Genomic DNA, 20017 nt, shown 5'->3' on the forward strand with positions numbered 1-20017 from the left:
CTCTCAATTCACTTGGTTTTGGAACCCATATCCCTTGCCTAGTGAGTGCTACTTAGTTGAGGGCAAGTCCCTCCATCATAAAATGCCAAGTAGAGTTCTACTGTCCTTGATTCACATAACCAGGATAACAACACTTTATTAGTCCTGCCCCAATAACAATGAGACTGGGGATCCCACAGCAGCCAAAGTGACCAGTTGGGCAAGCAGTCCCATCATGCTAAGCGGGGTGGGTGTGCCCATGCAAATGAGATCATCCCCTGAAGTCTTTTTCCACAACTCCTCACCAGATGTCAGGGTAGAGCTCATCCTGACTCTGCTTACATCAGCTTTTATTGTATTAGTGAGTTTTCTTTATCATGATTCTGGCGAGCCCAGAAAAACTATTACAAGAACAGTCTTTCTCATGTGTTCCAGTACTTTCTTTCCAGGAAGAAAAGCTCCTTTCTAGTGCAGACATATACAACAAAAAGGAAACCAAACTTCTTTGAACCTTACAGTTGAACTTTGTCTCAGTTTATGTTTAAGATTTGGTTCTTGTCTTACTTGAACTATTTTGCTCAGCCTTCCTTACATCATCCTAGCTTTTCTAATCCTGGGCATCTTTTCAGATAAAACCCACCAGGTTTTTGTGTTCACTTGTGATTTAAAACAGGATTTGAGTTCAGGACTCCAAAGGCAAAAGGCCAGTGCACTTGGCCAATATGCATGCCCCTGTACTGAAAACATTGGCAGCATTGCAGAATCGTTAGTAAAGATCGTACCCATCACAAGGCTGGCAGGATATAGCCTGTTTGTAGCCTATAGTTTTGTAGTGTCCTTCATCCCAAAGAATCCCAAAATGCTTTACAAACTCTATGAATCAATTAATCACTGAAATACAGCCATCTCTGGGAAGGAAGGTGGCACCAGGATCCTGCACTTCATTCTATTTGAACTCTTTGTCTCACTCACCAACAGAAGTTGGTCCAATAAAAGATATTACCTCTCCCACCTTGTCTCTCTATTTGAATGTTGGCACTTTCATAGAGATGCATCAGCTACAATTCATATGGCATTTTGTAAATCATTCTGGTAATGCTGGAAAAGTTTTAGCAAGGAGGGAGGTCTTTCAGCATGACCTAAAGGTGGTCATAGGCTGGATTTGAAGATCAGAACCCTTACTTAAATTGGGAGGGGAAGAGGGCTGGGAGCCAGCATAGGGACAGAAGCACAGGGATTCTATGCTTGTTTTCCAAGAGTTTTGGATTAGTTTTTCAATTGTCCTTAACTTATTCTAATACACAAGGTTTTTCTCTCTTGCACAAGTGACTAGTCCATTTGATTAGTCATTATGAGTTTTCCCACGGTTGAGACGTAGACAGATGTTAGTCAAATAATGGTCCAAACAGAAGCTCGCTCTCCCATACAGAATCCCATGGCCTCATCCAGAGTTAAACAGCAACTGGCAAAATATTTCAGATACATTTTTTTTAAAGTCCTAATAGAGATGGGTGAATATCAGAAGTCTCAGAGACTCTATCAATCAATAGCAATCTTTGAATATTCTTCCATTTAGTTCAAATGTTTCACATCTATCCTTACCAAGAAACCAGCTGTTCAGTTAAATCTTATTTATCATTTGACTTTTCCCAAAGTCAGATCTTCACTTGAGTTCTTATTTCTTTAGGAAAGGGTCAATTAACAAATTCATCGAACAAACAGTAACTTTTGTTTAAGTACCAGCTGAAAAAATCCCGGTCAGGTAGAGCAATGGGAAAAAAATCACATTAACTCAGTGGAAAATGCCATGTGAAACAGGCCTGACCAATCATCTACAAGCCTTGAATGTTTATGTAGGCATTGTTCTTTAACCAGACACTTATTCATTGAGAACCGTCATTGTTAAATGGACCTGGTCAGAAACTGGAATTTCTGTTCTATGGGATATTTGGGGGGGGGGGGGGGAAGGAGGGGAGAGAATCTGAATTGGAATAAAAAGGTGAAATTTCTGCTGAATTAATATTTTAAAAAATGATTTGGAACCTTTTGAAACATTTCATTTCAAATGTTGAAACTTTCTTTTTGATATCGTAAAAACATTTCATTCACTGTTTTATTAAATATGTTCAAATTCACATTTTTAAAATAGTATAAAAGTCCAAATGAATCAATATGATGAAGTCAAAATGCAATATTTCTATCTCATTGAAAATAAACATTTCAGTTTTTTCCCACTAAAAACTTTAATCAAAATTAACATTCCCGCAAAAATCTAGATTTTGACACAACTGCATGTTCCAAATGAAAAACTGTCCCACTGAAAAAAATTCTTGACCTGCTCTACTGTTAGATACAACATGCAGTAAGGGAGTGGGACAAAGCAAATCACTTTAAGTATGCAGTTTAAATATAGGCTTTGAGTGTTACCATAATATAAATATTTAATGATGATATGTTGATTGAGAAGTACATAGAAACTGATCTATAAACCTCCTGGAGCCTATTTACATGTATATGAACTAGTAAAGCTCACATTCATGTTGCTTTCTGGAACAATGTGTAGAGAAACAGATGCAATCTTGCGGCTCAAGAAGATATTCAGTTTACCGCTAGAGCTTTCACTGGCCAGAGTAACCTAACACTAGTGTCAAGAATAGAGATGGGCAGTATTCATCTGTCTTAACGGCACGAAAGGAAATGTGGCTGCCTTGCTTTCTAGAAAAACATCAGAGCTATTTCGTTGATCTACTTTGTAGACTTAACCCTGAGCAATGTGCAAAGTCACTATGTTGTATTTTGGTGTTAGCCATCTACAGATTACATGATCTGAATCAGGATTTGCACTGCTACTTTTCCCCTGTAGCTATGTTTTATTACCTTGAGATGTTTAACAGAATTCTGAAATCATTTGCTTTTTGGCATCTTACTTATATAAACCATTATAATAATTATTTACCAACACTAAATTTAAGACGATTAAAGCAATGATGATGTACTGCTATCCTTGTACTGTTATCCTTGTGATTGTCTCTGTTCCCAAAACTCTACAAACACTTTTAAAGTGGTGTGAAGGTGTGCACTGTTTCCTAAAACCTCTAGCTGGCAGGCAGCCAAAATGGGGTTGGAGAAGATTCCAGGCACAAAAGCAAATATCTTATAAACCTGCTTTCTTTATTAGAAAAAAAAATTCTTGTTCAGTGTTAGGTGTAAATGACAAGGCTTTGGCCACACCCCAAGCTGACTTGTCATGTCCTCTTGGAACTTTAGAGTGCTTAAGGCCCACTCCTGGCCGGCCAATGCTCAAGGAGGCAGTTTTCTGCCTATATGCTGCACTGGTGTCACACAAGTGGTGTGTAAGCAGGAAGGAAGAGACTCCCAGCACCCCAACTCCTCAAACACACTCATTGTGGGAAAAGCAGAATTTAAGCCCCAATTTAGGAAAAAGGGTGTACGTAGTTTTAAGCCGGTGAGTTGCCCCATTGAGTTCAGTGTGACTACTCAAGCATGCTTGAAGTTCAGGTACTTTACTGAATTAGAACCTTAGCCTCGAGAGCCTGCTCCTGCAAACATTTGTGTTGAGAGGAGTGTTTCTGCTGGGAGTAGTCCCACTGAAGTTGTGTACGTAAATATTTGCCAAACTCAGGACTTTAGTTAGCAACATTATCATTAATTAAAGTAACTAAAACTAACGCCTCATTCTTTACTAATGCAGCATGCTGGTCATGCCAGGCAAATGAACCATGACCAGAAGACAATAGAGACAGCTGAAAGAAAACTTATTTTTCCTGTGTATCATTCACATATTGAACAACAATACTGCTGCTGTTCCCATCATGCCCTTCATTTATCTCATCTCACCACAAAGTGCAATTAGAATATTCAGCCACTAGATAGCAGTATGGTAAATATAAACGCACTGCATTCCATGCACTATAAAGTTTAAATCACAGTAAAACTTCTTTTTCCTTGTTACCATATCTCTGGTAATGTGATCAGTACCACACAACGCTGAGATGAGGAGGAGGAAGAATCCTATCTTCTAGGTACTATTAGCTTTAATTGTTTGTTTTTAAATAGTAAATATAAGAATAATTGCTTTTGTACAGAGAACAAAATGTGAACACTTAATACATAGAAAGCTAACTTTAATGCCCTTTCATGCAGTTATTAAACAAGCCATGTCTTTAAATCACAGCAGGAATTACTGTAGAGTCATTTAGAATTGTTATAGACCTGGCTCTCTAAAGCAAAATTATTAGCCTTTTTTATGTGATATTGAAAAATGTTCATGTGTTGATCAAAAGATTATAAACATTAGAGAAGTAAAATATAATGATGCCATTTAACAAGCCCTCTATCAATGCAGGATTGTTCCCTGCAGGACCGTCTGCAGTGCTTTGTCCTACTCATGTAGTTTATATTAGCAAACTTACTTTTAACTGAGCATTGGTAGAGAAGTGTCCATTATAATAGTTCACCAGTGAAAGAACTAATGAAGAGATTAGTGTTCTGATTGTGTCTAGGAATTTTTTTGCTCTAAAGCCACGTAAAAGCCACATAAAATCCACAGAGCTGCAGAATATGATGTAATTATGATGTAATTCAGACTCTGAAAATATATAGGGGAGTAACCAATGGAGCTGGTTGGAACATTTTCTCCAAAATTTCACTTAGTCGAAGTATGCTGTTTCAGTGAAGCAGACATGTTTCATAGACATATCAGTTTTGACAAAGTTTTCATCAGAGGGGGAGAAAAGGGTGAGAGCTTCACAGTCCTTAGGCTGGTGTTTTGGGCAGTGGCTTGGCATATGGGAAACCCGGGTTCAAACCCCGGCTCTGTCTGAGTGATCTAGGATGAAAAACTCTGCTCTGAATCTGGCAGAGCAGCATCCTAAACCCACATCCCAGGCCAGTACCCTAACCTCTCACACATGTACATTTTGACCTGAAACAGAAATTGAATTGTTCAAAAGGTTCTGGGTTAATTACAATGTAGAATAGAACCAAATTTTGAAACCTCAAAAGTTGCCACAAAAGGGAATTGTCGCCCTCTGATCAATTCTAGAAACAAACCATTTTGTTTCTTTCTGCTTGAGATAAATGGTAGTGCTGAGGGAATTGACCTTGTTACAACAAAAGGAAAATGACGATGTCCTGTAGTTTTCCACAGAAACAGGAATAAAATGGAGAGTGATGGTGTAAGATGGGCCCACACTATCCTGCCAATATGCCTCAATCCTGAACTGGAGGGACTACATCTCGGAGTTCTTAACCTCCCCTGACATTGTCAACAGAGAGTCAATTTAAATTTGAAAGTTAACTACAGACACAGGAGCCTCTTAGAGGAACTGTGCAATTGTACTTGAACGTCTCAATTTTGGTTCTACAAATCTGTTTTCAGTTTTTCTTAGTCTAAACCACAGTCAGCATTACTCCTAAGGTTTTGTAATATTTCAGACCTGAACAAACATTTCTGAATGCACATGAAGTGTATGTATCACTCCATTTTTAAAGTTCAGCTCTGTTCTCACTTCCTGCCAATATCATGGCAGCCAGCCTGCTGGTTGAGTAGTTTTGTAATTCTCTCCAAGGATCAGCCATGGATTAGTGAGTTGCAGCTGGTATGTTCCACATGCCAAGAGGTTTTGGCACATTTTATTTAATTTTAATGCCCTTTTCTGAATAAATCCTTTATTCCCTCCCCCCTTTTTTTTCCCCTGGGAGGGGGTTGTGTACTATATTTTATCTTTCACTAATTGTGTGTTATGAGACTGTGTGTATGTGGCCAGCAGTCAAGTGACTCTTGTATCAAAAGGAAAATTCAAGAACTAAAATGGTTCTGATTTAACAACAGGTTTAAACCTCTTCAGAACAGAGGTGTAAAATAGTTCATTAAAAAGTTTTTTTTAAAGATATTCATCATAAATGTAACTGTTCCTTACATGGAGATCATATACACCACTGGTCTCTTTTAATATATTTTGTATTTCAAGAAACCAAGAGCGTACATATTTAGCACTTCTCTATTCTCCTCTGGAAGGAAGATAAAAATTGTGTACTAGAAAGAATACATTTTGTCTCTGTTTTTTTTATAAAATGTAAGTACTTTTAGACCAATTCAAGTCATATTGTTCTATGTCCATCCACCATTAAATACATTTTTCTGATTAGAAAGCTCAATGTCACTCTCATGCTTTATGCAGGTGTCACTGTTACCACCTCTCTGAGGTGGATCGATCTGGTCCTATCACTCTTGGCTGCAGCGACCCCCACTTCCCATTTCTCAACTGTGTAATTGCACAAGCCCTTTTCCTCTGGAGATCTGTGACCAGTGAACTGATTAAAGTGACTCAAAAACAGCTTCTTCAAAGCAATATTTGTTCTTTCCCCCTGTGGTACAAAGCACACAGAGCTGAGGTATAAAACAAAAAGGGCCTGTGTGCATATTCCTTACTTACACTTTAATCTTTCCTTGCAAGCTTTTGTAAGCTCCATTCGGCCCAGATACCTCCAACTCTGGGATCGGCAAAGCAGACAGTGCTGTTTCAGCATGTGTGCACATGCACCTTGCTCTCTCTGACAGAGAGACCTCTCCAGCTGCTGTTGTCATCCCACTTATACCCCCTCCCTCTTCCCACTGCTCCCCTAGGCTAGCCTCTTTACAGTATACCTGTTGATACTAGGTTTGACCTGGGAAGAGGATAGCACCTTATTTTTGCCGTTGTTACGTTTCCTGTTAGTTTTGCTCCCCTTACAATTTAACAGGACGTAGTCAGGCAGGATAATCTCACACAGGTAAACTGAGGTGCACATGATGTGTATAAAAGTAATACATATACTTCCTTTAATTTTCACACCAGCTAATTATAATACTGAGCATATACATAATATTCTATCAGTAGTAGGCATCCTTCAGTCTCGAGAGACCAGGGGTATCTGCCCCTGAGAGGTAAAGAATTTACTCAGTTGGTTTTATGGCAGTCATGGCTGTGGCTGAAGAGACCCACTCAAGAGAGACAATCTCTGCCGCATCTGTCAAATTTAAAGGTAATGTTTTGACCCTTTGGGCTCTGCCTTCTGTGAGCTCTTTTCTCCTTTGCTAAGCTGGACAGCTTCCTCTCATAAGTCTGGAGACCTTAGTTAAGCTCTTGTTTCCAAAGGCTGAGGTCTTGAGTGTGATCTTCCCAGTTGTCCACATCCATGTCCATTCTTTGAAGTCTGACTTCCACAGATCCTTCAAATGCAATTTTGGGCATCCTTCGGGTCTTTGTCCAGATGCCAGTTTGCTGTAGAGAATTTGCTTTGAGCCCATCATTCATTCAGCACACATGCCTAGACCAGCGGAGGAGTGGTTTACATGCTGGGTATACTGGCCTGCTTGAGCACCTCAGTATTGTTGACTCTGTCCCTCTAGGAGATGCCAAAGATTCGCCGAAGGCAACGCATATGAAAGCTATTGAGCCTCTTTTCCTGATGAGAGTATAAGGTCCATGTCTCGCTCCCATATAAAAGTGTGCTGATAACACATGCACGCTACACACAGATCTTTGTGTGTTCTGTCAGTTTGTTGTTCTGCCATACCCTCTTGCTCAGTCTAGACATTGTCGTGGCGGCTTTTCCAATGTGGATGTTGAGTTCCGTTTCAAGTGAAAGGTTGACTGCAATATTGGACCCCAGGTACATGAACTCATTCTCCATTCAAGTTCATAGTTGTTGATTGTGATGGAGGGTGCTTCCTCAACTCCTTGGCACATTATGTTAGTCTTTTTTAGGCTTATGGTAAGCCTGAAGTCTTGGAAGGCTTTGGAAAAACTGTCCATAAGGTTTTGGAGATGAGTTTCTGTGTGGGTTGTCATTGCTGTGTCATCAGCAAAAAGGAGGTGTTGGATAAGGGCCTCCCGAGTCTTAGTTTTATATCTGAGTCTTGCAGGATTGAATAGCTTTCCATCAGATCTTGTGTGCAAGTAGATTCCCTCAGTTGAGGAAACAAAAGTTTGTTTCAGTAGCAGGGAGAAGAAAAATCCCAAACAGAGCTGGGGCAAGTACTCAGCCTTGGTTAACTCTGCTACGAATCTGGAAAGCTTCAGAGACTGAGCCGTTGCATTGGACCGTGCTGTACATGTTTTCGTGGAAGGATCGAATCATGCTTAAGAACTTGCGGGGACATCCAGTCTTTTCTAGAAGCACAAATAATACGCTTCTACTGACAAGGTCAAAAGCCTGTGTGAGATCGACAAAGGCTATGTAGAGGGGCTTTTTTTGTTCTCCGCATTTCTCTTGTAGTTGCCTCAGCGAGAAGATAATGTCAATAGTAGGCTTTTCAGCTCTGAAGCCACACTGTGATTCAGGGTAGATTCTGTCTGCAAGGGTCTGAAATCTGTTCTACTAGAATTCTTTGAAGGGGTCAACAAGCATGCAGACAAAGGAGATCCAGTGGATATAGTGGATTTAGATGTTCAGAAAGCCTTTGACAAGGTCCCTCACCAAAGGCTCTTAAGCAAAATAAGAAGTCATGGGATAAGAGGGAAGGTTCTCTCATGGATTGGTAACTGGTCAAAAGATAGGAAAAAAAGGGTAGGAATAAATGGTCAGTTTCCAGAATGGAGAGAGGTAAATAGTGGTGTCCCCCAGGGATCTGTACTGAGCCCAGTCCTATTTAACATATTCATAAGTGATCTGGAAAAAGGGGTAAACAGTGAGGTGGCAAAATTTGCAGATGATACAAAACTACTCAAGATAGTTAAGTCCCAGGCAGACTGCGAAGAGCTACAAAAGGTTCTCACAAAGCTGGGTGACTGGGCAACAAAATGGCAGATGAAATTTAATGTTGATAAATGCAAAGTAATGCACATTGGAAAACATAACCCTAACTGTACATATACAATGATGGGGTCTAAATTAGCTGTTACCACTCAAGAAAGAGACCTTGGAGTCATTGTGGATAGTTCTTTGAAATCATCCACTCAATGTGCAGTCGCAGTCAAAAAAGTGAACAAAATGTTGGGAATCATCAAGAAAGGGATAGATAATAAGACAGAAAATATCATATTGCCTCTATATAAATCCATGGTACGCCCACACCTTGAATACTGCATGCAGATATGGTTGCCCCATCTCAAAAAAGATATATTGGAATTGGAAAAGTTTCAGAAAAGGGCAACAAAAATTATCAGGAGTATGGAACGGCTTCCGTATGAGGAGAGATTAATAAGACTAGGACTTTTCAGCTTGGAAAAGAGGCGATGAAGGGGGGATATGATAGAGGTCTATAAAATCAGGAGTGGTATAGAGAAAGTAAATAAGGAAGTGTTATTTACTCCTTCTCATAATACAAGAACAAGGGGCCACCAAATTAAATTAATAGGTCGCAGGTTCAAAACAAACACAAGAAAGTATTTTTTCATGCAACACACGGTCAACCTCTGGAACTCCTTGCCAGGGGATGTTGTGAAGGCCAATACTATAACGGGGTTCAAAAGGGAGCTAGATAGATTCATGGAAGATAGGTCCATCAATGGCTATTAGCCAGGATGGGCAGGAATGGTGTCCCTAACCTCTGCTTGCGAGAAGCTGGGATTGGGTGACAAGGCATGGATCACCTGATGATAACCTGTCTGTTCATTCCCTTTGGGGCACCTGCCATTGGCCACTGTCTGAGGACAGCATACTGGGCTTGATGGACCTTTGGTCTGACCCAGTATGGCTGTTCTTATGTTCTGTTCAGGACAACTCGCACAAAGGCTTTTCCCATAATGCTAAGAAGGGAAATGCCACAATAGTTGTTACTTGCTCCTGTCACCCTTGGTTTTGCTTACAGGATTGTTAACCTGACTGGCTTCAGTGGTGTTGCTTGTAAGTATGTAACTGGTCCTGTCAGGATAGGTTCCAGTCCTCTTCATCTTCACTGTGAGAAATAGGTGTGACGTTCTGTACCTCGAGGGAACACCCTGCACCCCCATGTTCATCCTTATAATATGATTGTGTGGTATCCAATGCAAAGTTTGTCATGTGAGGTGTCTTCGGAAGGCTCATGATGTACTGAGCATTGTTGTCATAGTGATGTTATAGTAATCATTGTTATAATAATGTTGTAGGTTGGAATTTCATATATATAGTTATGGGGTGAAAATGTGTCCTCATGGCTTAAAGCAAGCCCAGGCAAAAACTCCCCAAGAGCAAAGGGGCAGTTCACACCTCATCAGGGCATGGATGAGACCAACCCAGCCCAGCCTCACAGGAACAAAGGACACTGGCCTAGGCAACAACAAAGGATCTGTTGGACTCTCGAGTGAGTCACTCCCCTTCCTTGTCAGTTTGGGACTGAAATGAGGTAATGCTCACCTGACTCTGAAGGGGTGGTCAAAGCCAGGAGGGAACAAAGAACATGATGAAAGGGAGAGACATTTGCCATGCTCTTTCTCTCTCTTCTACCTCCATGTACCGACATCACCATCAAGCAACTGAAGCACTGATCAAAGGGGAGAGCCTGGCTGAAGGGCAACCACCCAGCCTGTGGTGAGAAGCATCTAAGTTTGTAAGGGCATTGAAAGTGTTAAGATCAGCTTAGAATGATCTTTTATTTCATTTGACCAAATCTGATTTGTAATGTTTTGACTTATAATCACTCAAAATCTATCTTTGTAGTTAATAAATCTGTTTGTTTGTTCTACCTGAAGCAGTCCATTTGGTTTGAAATTCGTCAGACACTCCCCTTGGGATACAAGGCCTGGTACATATCAATTTCTTTGTTACACTGACAAACTCATATAAGCTTGCAGTGTCCAGTGGGCATAACTGGACACTGCAAGATGGAGGTTCCTAAGGTTGTATCTGAGACCGGAGATATTGGCTAGTGTCATTTGGTTGCACAATCCAAGGAGCAGCTTACATGCCAGAGGCTGTGCATGAACAGCCCAGAAGTGAGGGTTCTCACAGCAAAGCAGGGGAAGGCTGGCTCCCAGAGTCAAGGATTGGAGTCACCTTGCAGATCACCGATCCGGATAACACCAGGGGAATGTCACAATAGGTCCTTCATCTCTAAATATTTACATTCTGCCCTGACAGCAGTTCCACTTCTGGAGTCCTAAAAAAAAAAAAAGTGCCCAAACACAGGGCAGTGGGAAGCCCCGGGAGGGAGCAGAGAGAACTGCAGGGAGTGTGGAGAGTGGAGGAGCTGAGAGAGGCCCAGGGGAACAGAAGGTGACTCCCCTCAGCACCTATCCCATCCTCTCTTCTCCCCTTACCTGTGCCCAACTCCTGGTCCCTGCAGCAGGCTCTGATGTCCAGGCAGCTCCTCTGCTCAGCTCCCAACACTGTCTGGCTCTGGCTCAGCCCTGGGATCCCAGTGGCTCCTGCCCAGTCTTGGCTGCAGTGTCCCCAGCTCCCTCAATGCTGACCCGCCACCTGCCTGGAATCAGCGTATTTAGAGCAAGCTTTGATTTCTCAGTACATCTTACCCGCAGTGTCTCACTCTCACTTCAGTCTTCTCTGTTAATTTTTCCCCCCCAGTACTGCCACCTTATATCCAGACCATCACAACTACAGACAATGATGTAAGCTTCTTCTTAAATGAGGATTATCCAGTTTATTCTGCAGAGAATACAGTTCATCTTTTAAAGCTACGTCCATGCCCCTAGGCAAGGGGCAGAGGGGACTCAGCGGAGGGAGGTGCATAATCAATCCAGTAATTTACTCTGCTGGCTTGCAGAGCGTAGCACAAAGAATCCATGTTTGTCTCCTTCCCATTTATTTTTAGGCATTACAACCACAATAATCTTATTAAGGGAAACATCAGAAACGGAAGGGAATAATTTACATCTCTAAGTAAACAAATAATTTTAAATTTCCTTGGCCAAAGGCTCCATTCAACCAGTGCTGGGGATATAAGAGTGCCTGACTCAGCTGCTAGGCTCCTTCGCCACTTCTGATGTCGGTTATTGACACTAATGGACCCTGACGTCATTTTTAGTATAGCATCCTTATAATTGAAAATGGGACATCTTCTTTTTCACTTATCAAGATAACCGATGTCTTGATTTAAGCCTTGTCAAACCAACCGCTGCCACAGCAGTGAGCACGTTAGCAATGCTTGTAGTAATAATCATCACCAGCATTGTTCACTGTTACTCTGGAAGAAGAAAATAAGTGGCCATAGTGTATTCAGTGTTTATTTTTCCACTTAAAAATTGCTCAAGCAAAAAGTAGACTAGAAGAGTAGTCAAAAGCTCCTTTTTTGTGCAATTACTAAAACCTGTCAGTTATGGAAAGTATACCTGGTTTTGCATAAGGGAAGATACGCTCTATATTAAATGTTAAGTGACTTTGTGTGATAAATTTAGGAACATGATGCTTAAGTGCTTTGAATTGGGACCTCAGTATTCTTCATATATAATGTAAACAATATCAATTTTACTTCTAAAAAGTTCAGTTTTCCAAGAGTGATTTTTACTATTTCCAGTGCTATCTGGCTCTTTGTTGTTGGTCAGTCTCATCATCTTTGTCTCTGGATGCCATCTGATAGATAACAATGAGCTATCTCTCTCTGTACCATCCTTGTCATTTGGACTTTCTTGAGTAAGGGCTTGTAGGCTCCTTTGTAGTTCATTAGTCAGAGTTTTTGACACATGTTGCTGCCAGTTTGATGGTTGCCTCTTGGGGGGCTGTCAAATGGTTCTTGAGGAACATGGAAATCTGGCAACCCACTTCTTTACATATATATTTAGATTATGCTAGACCTTGAGAACCTATTTTTCCTTTCAAACAACATAGACTGATAAAAATTACCAAATCCATGAGATTATTTCACCAGCGATAGGTATTTATCTTTTATTATTTATTATTATTTTATTTATTATATGCACTTGATAATAAATAGACTTGTACATTGGACCAATGAGATCTTAACTTGAAATCCTAATCTGTTTCTGGCATCATTTTCTTTTCCAACTATGTCACAAATGGAGGGTTATAATTGAAGTCTCAGCCAGTGGATTTATGATTCTGATATCCTATAGATGCTCCTGGTGCTAAAAAGTGATCCATGATAAATAAATAAAATATATCAGGTTTTTCTGTTTAAATTCTAATGAGTCGTACGTTGTATTTCACAAGAGTATTTTAGATTGATTGGCTTCCTGATGTGCATACTCTCTGTTGTATTTACTTTTATTTTTGTCTGTATTTATATTTATTCCCTGTCACCAGAGTATCAATTGCATTTTATATGGTTTAGATTACAAGTGACATGTTCTTAGTGTGGGGAGCAAAACTCCTATGTCTGCTTCCTCCCCATTATACCACATCCTTACAGAACAACAGCAAGAAACCCTTGCTGGTAGGCTAGGTGCTAGTTAGTGATGTCAGCTGTTAACGAAAAGCCTGGATAAAGAGATGTTTCTTACAGCACTTCCCAAATGTGATCAAGTTCACATCTCTGATGATAGAGAATTTTAGAGGTGAGCTCGTCCTCCTAAGCTTGTTGTGCCCGGGTCCCTCAGATCTCATACTTGGGGCAGTAAATTGAGCCTTCTGCAAGAACACAGCTAAGATTATGGGTCAGAAAGGGCTAGGTGAACTCTGATGTATCTAGGTCCTATGCCATTCAGGGCTTTGTGAATGATATTAAACCACTTTCATTTTTACCTAGAAGGTGACTGGCAGCTGTTGTAAAGCTTGAGGAGAGTGTAATACGCTCACACCCACCAGCCCACCTTTTCAGAAGCTGAACTGCTGTTCAGCCTTCACTAAAGTTTCCTGGCAGCCTCCACTATTAACCTCAGGTAGAGCACATTTCAGTGGTCTAGTCTAGAGGTAACAAAGCCATGGATACTATTTCCTGGTTTAGAGTCCAACTGGTTAATGTCCAAAGAATTGAGCATCAGCTAACTCATTGATTTTTCCCAGGCAAAGCCAGTGGCAGATTGGTGAGGATATTAGTGTAAAGAGATGGCTGTTTTGAGGAAGAGGTGGATCATTATATGTTTAAAGGCTGTTGGCAACTTGAGCTACTGACAATCCCATCAATAATAGACTCAAGTATTCCCTACTGGCTTTTTCCAGCCATGAATAGTCTGGATCCAGTAATCAAGCAATTGAAGTGATCTCCTGCCGTGCATCTAGAACTTATGATAAGGATAATAGATAAAACTCAGCCAGAGGCTATGGCACATTAATTCTCGCCTGCATATTTAATTTGTCATCATCTACCGCATAGGGACTCAATCATGTAGCAGCAGATGGCTTTACTTACGGCTTGTGCTACTCAGTGATATCATGAAAGCCAATACAAATGTCAGTCTGTATTTCTAAAATTTTGAAGCGGGATCTGAGTGCTGATATCAATGCTCCAAACGGGAGAAATGCAGTCTAATATTTCTTTTTTCAGAATCCAGTAGTCCAGCAGCTTGCTCATTTCTATTTAAAAAATAAATCACTGCAGCATGGACTGCTTTTCTTAATTTAAAAATTAAAAGCTTTTGTATAGAATTTTGCCATCAACTAGTAGCAGGAATCTAGATAAACTCCACAATATTTTCTGTTAACTTACTTTTACAAAGCAGTATTTACCATCCTTTTTGAATGGATTTTCTTTTTTTTAAAGAAACATGAACAAAATGAGTTTGAATTATTAGTCTTTTTTTTTTTAAACTTTCTGATCTAACCCACAATTTTATACCTGAGTACCTGATTATTTTTCTTTTATGAAAGGTTGTCTGTTCCTGTTTCAAAAAGCCACGTCATGTAAACCTGATATTTGGAGCCAGACGTGTATTTATCACCAGAGATCTTGGAGAACACATTTTCCCCTTTGTAAACGACTATCATTTTAATTGCATAGGGGACACTGAACACGTCGGACATGTGACAACAAAGTTCCAAATGGCAGCACAGCCATCCCCACCAGTAACACCAGGAAATAATCATGTGCAGACTAAGATATGGGTAATTTTTAAAATTTTGGTCTTCCTGTTTGTACATGGGGAAAAAATGGTGCTTCCAGTGGCACAGGTATTCAGTTTTGTAGCAGGAAGTCTTAAATGAAGTATGGTAAACTACAGTGCAAATCCTCATCCTTCTATTCACTCAAAGGCAGTGTTGTGCCATTGGTGTATGCAAAGCATGCATTGCATGCCGCAGGACCAGCTGTGACCGTGAGATGATTCCATTTGGCCTCTGAACAAAATAGCACCCTCTGTACAGTGTGACTTTGCATGTTCCGTACATGCAAGGTCATGCTGCATGCAGGCTGTCATTTTGTAGAACAAAATGGTGTCCTATGAACAGTGTGACCTCAAACACACTGTACATGCAAAGTCACACTACCTGGAGGATCCATTGTGCATGCAAGTATACAGTTGCATGCCTGACTAAAAATGTCATGGCACACCACTGCTTAAAGGTCAAGTCCTGCTTTTCTGTTCCTGTTTGACATTTTGAAAGAGCTGTCTTATAAAGGTCCCACCTTTCTAGTAAATTGTGATGTGGAGGTAAGTTTGGCATAACTTCAAATTACCTGGTCAAGTCCCTTGTTTTTAACACTGGTATGCAATTGTCTAGTCAGGTTTTGAAATTCACAAGGAAGTGTGACTCTGAGTTTAAGCCATAGTTGTAGGTCTCATGGGCCTTGCTGGGTTGGCTTAGTAAGATTTCAATATACAATCAGTATGTCAACCAAGAGGCAGATCATTTAATTGCAATCTGTTACTCCTTTCAATACTGTGGTTTTGTTCTGTCCTTTTCCCCTTAAAAAATGTACAATCCGCTGTGATTCTTTCACAGCATTGAGTTAATTCTCCTCTCTTTGATTAACTTGTACTTTTCTTGACATCCACACTGGGGAAAAACTACAGCTTTGATAGCCTTTTTAAAAAACAAACAAAAAAATGAAGTTGAAGGAAAAAATCTCATAGAAACACATTCAAAGGCATCAGAAATAAGATGATCTGCATAGAAATGTTACAAATCTCGCTTTTCCTTGTCAGAGTAGATAAGACTTATATAGTCTATGTAATTTAGCCATGCAGTAGAGCATGTTGAATTCAAATATCCTTTTATCTGCCCCTTATAGTCACTCCGCATTCCATAGCTGTTGTCTCAGTTCAGCATTCCAGCTCTTGAAGACTTTGATTTTTTTCTGAAGGGCTCACTCCCCCTGCAGCCTGTGACATGGAAATCAAATGTATTCTTTTTTGTTATTCTTCAAAAATAATGCAGAGCCCTGAATACTTTCCTTATTTTTCCTTGTTAAAACAAACATGATGTTGTGTTCACACATAGGGAGGAGGTGGTGCTTTGCTAAAATCAAATGTTGGTAATCAATAGCACTAAGGTTTTAAATATAATATGTACCATATTTCCCACATCCATCTTGTTTTAAGGTACCTGCTTTCCCCTCACACTTTTCACAGCTAATTGCCAGAAAAAAAGGTTTATACTCTCTTGTTAGTGCTGTGTGCCAGAGTTGTAATACTGTAGTAATCAGAGGTTCATAGAACTGTATGTTCAGCAAAATCAAACATTGTCAAGAACGTGTCCTGAGCATGTCCAACTAAAAGGCAAATCAGGCTTATCTAATCTTTCCTGGGAAATTCAAAAGCAAAAACCCCACTTGCCAGTAAAATAAATACATTGTTCCTTTCTACCATTCTCTTAACAGGCATTTTTTGTCTTCCAGAAAGATTTGAATATTCTTCAGATGCTGCTGCAGTAAATATGAATACAATGCTACATTTGAATAATACACCTGCATTAGCAACCAGGGAAGCATATACAGTGTAAGTGGGAGAAGGTATATTCATCTGTATGAGAAAAGATGCTAGAATAGCCATGTTGCCAGCACCTGCAGGGCTGAAAGCAATGTGCAAGGGCAGAGTGTGTACAATTCAGGTGAGAAGTGATTGGGGAGGAAAAGTAAACCCATAGTGCGGTGTATGTCATTGTATTGTATTCTTTAAAATAATTAACAGCATCAGTTATATGGGAACAGGTGCCAGTTCAGGAAATGGGAGGATGTCATCACCCATGTCCTCACATGGCACACCGCTCTCAAAATGTGCACAGCCACATTTAGGGATTGTTCAGTCTACAGAAGAGAAGAATGAGGGGGGATTTGATAGCTGCTTTCAACTACCTGAAAGGGGTTCCAAAGAGGATGGATCTAGACTATTCTCAGTGGTAGCGGATGACAGGACAAGGAGTAATGGTCTCAAGTTGCAGTGGGGGAGATTTAGGTTGGCTATTAGGAAAAGCTTTTTCACTAGGAGGGTGGTGAAACACTGGAATGCGTTACCTAGGGAGGTGGTGGAGCCTCCTTCCTTAGAAGTTTTTAAGGTCAGGCTTGACAAAGCCCTGGCTGGGATGATTTAGTCTGGGATCGGTCCTGCTTTGAGCAGGGGGTTGGACTAGATGACCTCTGAGGTCCCTTCCAACCCTGATATTCTATGATTCTGGGGAAGAAAGGGGCATTTCCCCCCATATGCAAGCAGTTTCTTTCAGTGCTAGAAGCAGCAGCAAAGTTGGGTAGGGGGATGTTGTCAAGCGATGGTAAGGAAAATGAATGTGGGGGGGGGATGATAATAGCACTGCGAGCTACTGTCCTAGTCCTGTCATCAAAAGGAGTCTTCATTCTAGTCTGTTAGAAAATATGGAGAATAGTAAAAAGTTGATGCAGTAATTTAATTTGGATATTGAGCAAATGAGCGAGGAAAAAAGAACCTGTGCTGCACCAGGGAAGAACGTGAGTGGTGGAGCATACTGAGAAGGCAGAGGAAGCAAAAGATGCTGCAAATGCAACAGAGAAACATTAAGGGATTTTAAAGTAGATGAAAGAACAACTAACAAGCAAGAAGTCACTGGGGCCACCACGACATCTGAGGCTCATTAGAACTACAGTACTAAGAACTGACAAGCACCAGGGCCAGACAAATTGCAACCAAGAGCTGTAAAAGAAAGCCAAGAGTAAACAGGAAAGCCTTTGACTGAGGTTTTCACCAGTTCCTGAAAAGAGATGAGGTATCAGAAGAGAGAAGGCAGGTAGTCCAAATAATTTATTTAGGGGAGGATCCAAAGTGTAATCAGTATTATAGATCTGTGAATATAATTGTGGGTTAGGGACTGATTTGAGCATTCTGTGTGTAGTGTATAGATTTGGTAAAATATGAGAAGTAATCATTCGAAAACAACAGACTGGGATGCCTGATATACTGACTGGAACGTGCAGTATGTATTGCAGAGCAGGCCTTCTAAAGAAAGGAGGTAATTCAATAGAACTCAATAAACCCCATGAAAGCAGCATAGAGTTGGTTGTTGCAGGGGGATAATTGGAAGGATTGCTTTGTGTGTGTGCGTGTGCACGTGCTTTAATTTGTGTGTCTGTGTGTATACACATGATCTAAAGTGTCTTCAGAGCTTTACAAACAAAAATACAAGGTCTCTGCCCCAAGGAGCTTACAGTCTCATCAGTAGCCAACAGGCAGATGAGCAATGGAGTATGAGAGGCTGGGATCAACAGCTTGCAATGGTGTTCAGCAGGTATCTTGGTGTTCCAGGTTTTTGTGTTTTCCATTCTCTTACAGTGACGTCAGGAAGCTAATAGGCCTTGGCGCTGAGGAATTTGAAGGAAGAGAGGGCAGAGGATCAACCATGTCAGGGAGGTTGTAAGGGCCTACATGGAAAAAGGCACAGAGATGATGGTTACATTTTATTGTGTGCATGTAATGTATGCTATGGAGCCATCAGTAGCAACTCCATGGTTAAGGTAGAGTCTAGACTTACATTCTAAGCCTTATTTTCAATTCCTTCTACTTTTTTAATTGAAGTACCTGATTTAATAATGGGACGGATACTCTGCTGTGCTCAGATTCTGCTTATGGTTTTCTGATCTCAGCCCCAGCTTTGGCCAGTACACACTGGGTCAGACCGGAGACTGCAGTAACTGGCAATGGTCCCGAAGGGAACACCTTCAGCTGAGTATCACCAGCGTGCCATTACACTCTGCACACCTCTGCTCTGGCCTTTCTCTGCTTAGGGTTGCCAACTTCCTAATCGCAGAAAACTGAACGTACTTGTCCTGCCCTCTGCCCCATCCCTTCTCCGAGGCCCCACCCCCACTCACTCCATCTCCCCTCCCTGTGTTGCTTGCTCTCCTTACCCTCACTTGCTCATTTTCACTGGGCTGGGCAGGGGGTTGGGGTGCGGGATGCAGGTTCTGGGAGGGAGTTTGGGTGCAAGAGAGGGCTCAGGGCTCCGGCAGGGGGTTGGAATGTGAGAGGGGATGCAGGATCCAGGAGGGAGTTTGGATGCGAGAGGGGGTTGGGGTACGGGAGGGGTTATGGGGTGTGGGCTCCAGGAGGGAGTTTGGGTGTGGGAAGGGGTTCCAAACTGGAGCAAGGGGTTGAGGTGTGAGAGGGGGTGTAGGCTCCAGGAGGGAGTTGGGGTGCAGGAGGGGGCTCAGGGCTGGGGTAGGGGGTTGGGGTTGGGGTGTGGGAGGGGCTTGGAGGAGCAGATTCTGGGCAGCACTTACTTCAGAGGACTCCCCAGAAGCGGCAACATGTCCCTCGGCTCCTAGGCATAGGGGCAGCCAGGTGGGTCTGCATGGTGCGTGCTGCCTCCACCCACAGGCACCGCCCCCACAGCTCTGATTGGCTATGTTTCCTGGCCAATGCGGAGCCATCACACAGGGCAGGGACAGCACACGGAGCCCCCTGGCCCCACCTCTACCTATGACCCGAGGGACGAGTCTCCGTTTTTGGGAGCCACGCAGAGCCAGGTAGGGAGCCTGCCAGCCCTGCCAACCAAAATTTTAATGGCCTGGTCAGCGGTGCTGATGGAGCCGTCATGGTCCCTTTTTGACTGGACGTTCTAGTCGAAAACCAGACACCTGGCAACCCTATTTCTGCTCCCAATATGTCCCTGATACATCCTTTGCACAAATGTCTGCAGGAAGGGAGGCAATAGGAGTCAGCTATACTGGTTCTTCGCATGCTGAGGACTCCTTCCCAGCAAGGGAGTTCAGGCCAGGTTCCTTTCCCTTTGAATCACA

The 20017-nt window shown here is 41.6% G+C and overlaps 1 protein-coding gene and 1 long non-coding RNA gene across 2 annotated transcripts in view; one reads left to right on the top strand and one right to left on the bottom strand.

Annotated features, from left to right (window-relative positions):
- The window catches only part of TRPM1 (transient receptor potential cation channel subfamily M member 1), a 168206-nt gene that overhangs the window by 48058 nt on the left and 100131 nt on the right, over positions 1-20017 (top strand). The gene's annotated exons all lie outside the window — the stretch shown is intronic.
- LOC142073378 (uncharacterized) overlaps positions 17831-20017 on the bottom strand; it is a 114827-nt gene continuing 112640 nt past the window's right edge. The window contains exon 6 of the long non-coding RNA XR_012670226.1: positions 17831-18640. This is a non-coding gene — a long non-coding RNA (uncharacterized LOC142073378). The remainder of the gene's footprint in view (positions 18641-20017) is intronic.

The sequence above is a fragment of the Caretta caretta genome, chromosome 10 (assembly GCF_965140235.1).
Source record: "Caretta caretta isolate rCarCar2 chromosome 10, rCarCar1.hap1, whole genome shotgun sequence".
NCBI lineage: Eukaryota > Metazoa > Chordata > Testudines > Cheloniidae > Caretta > Caretta caretta.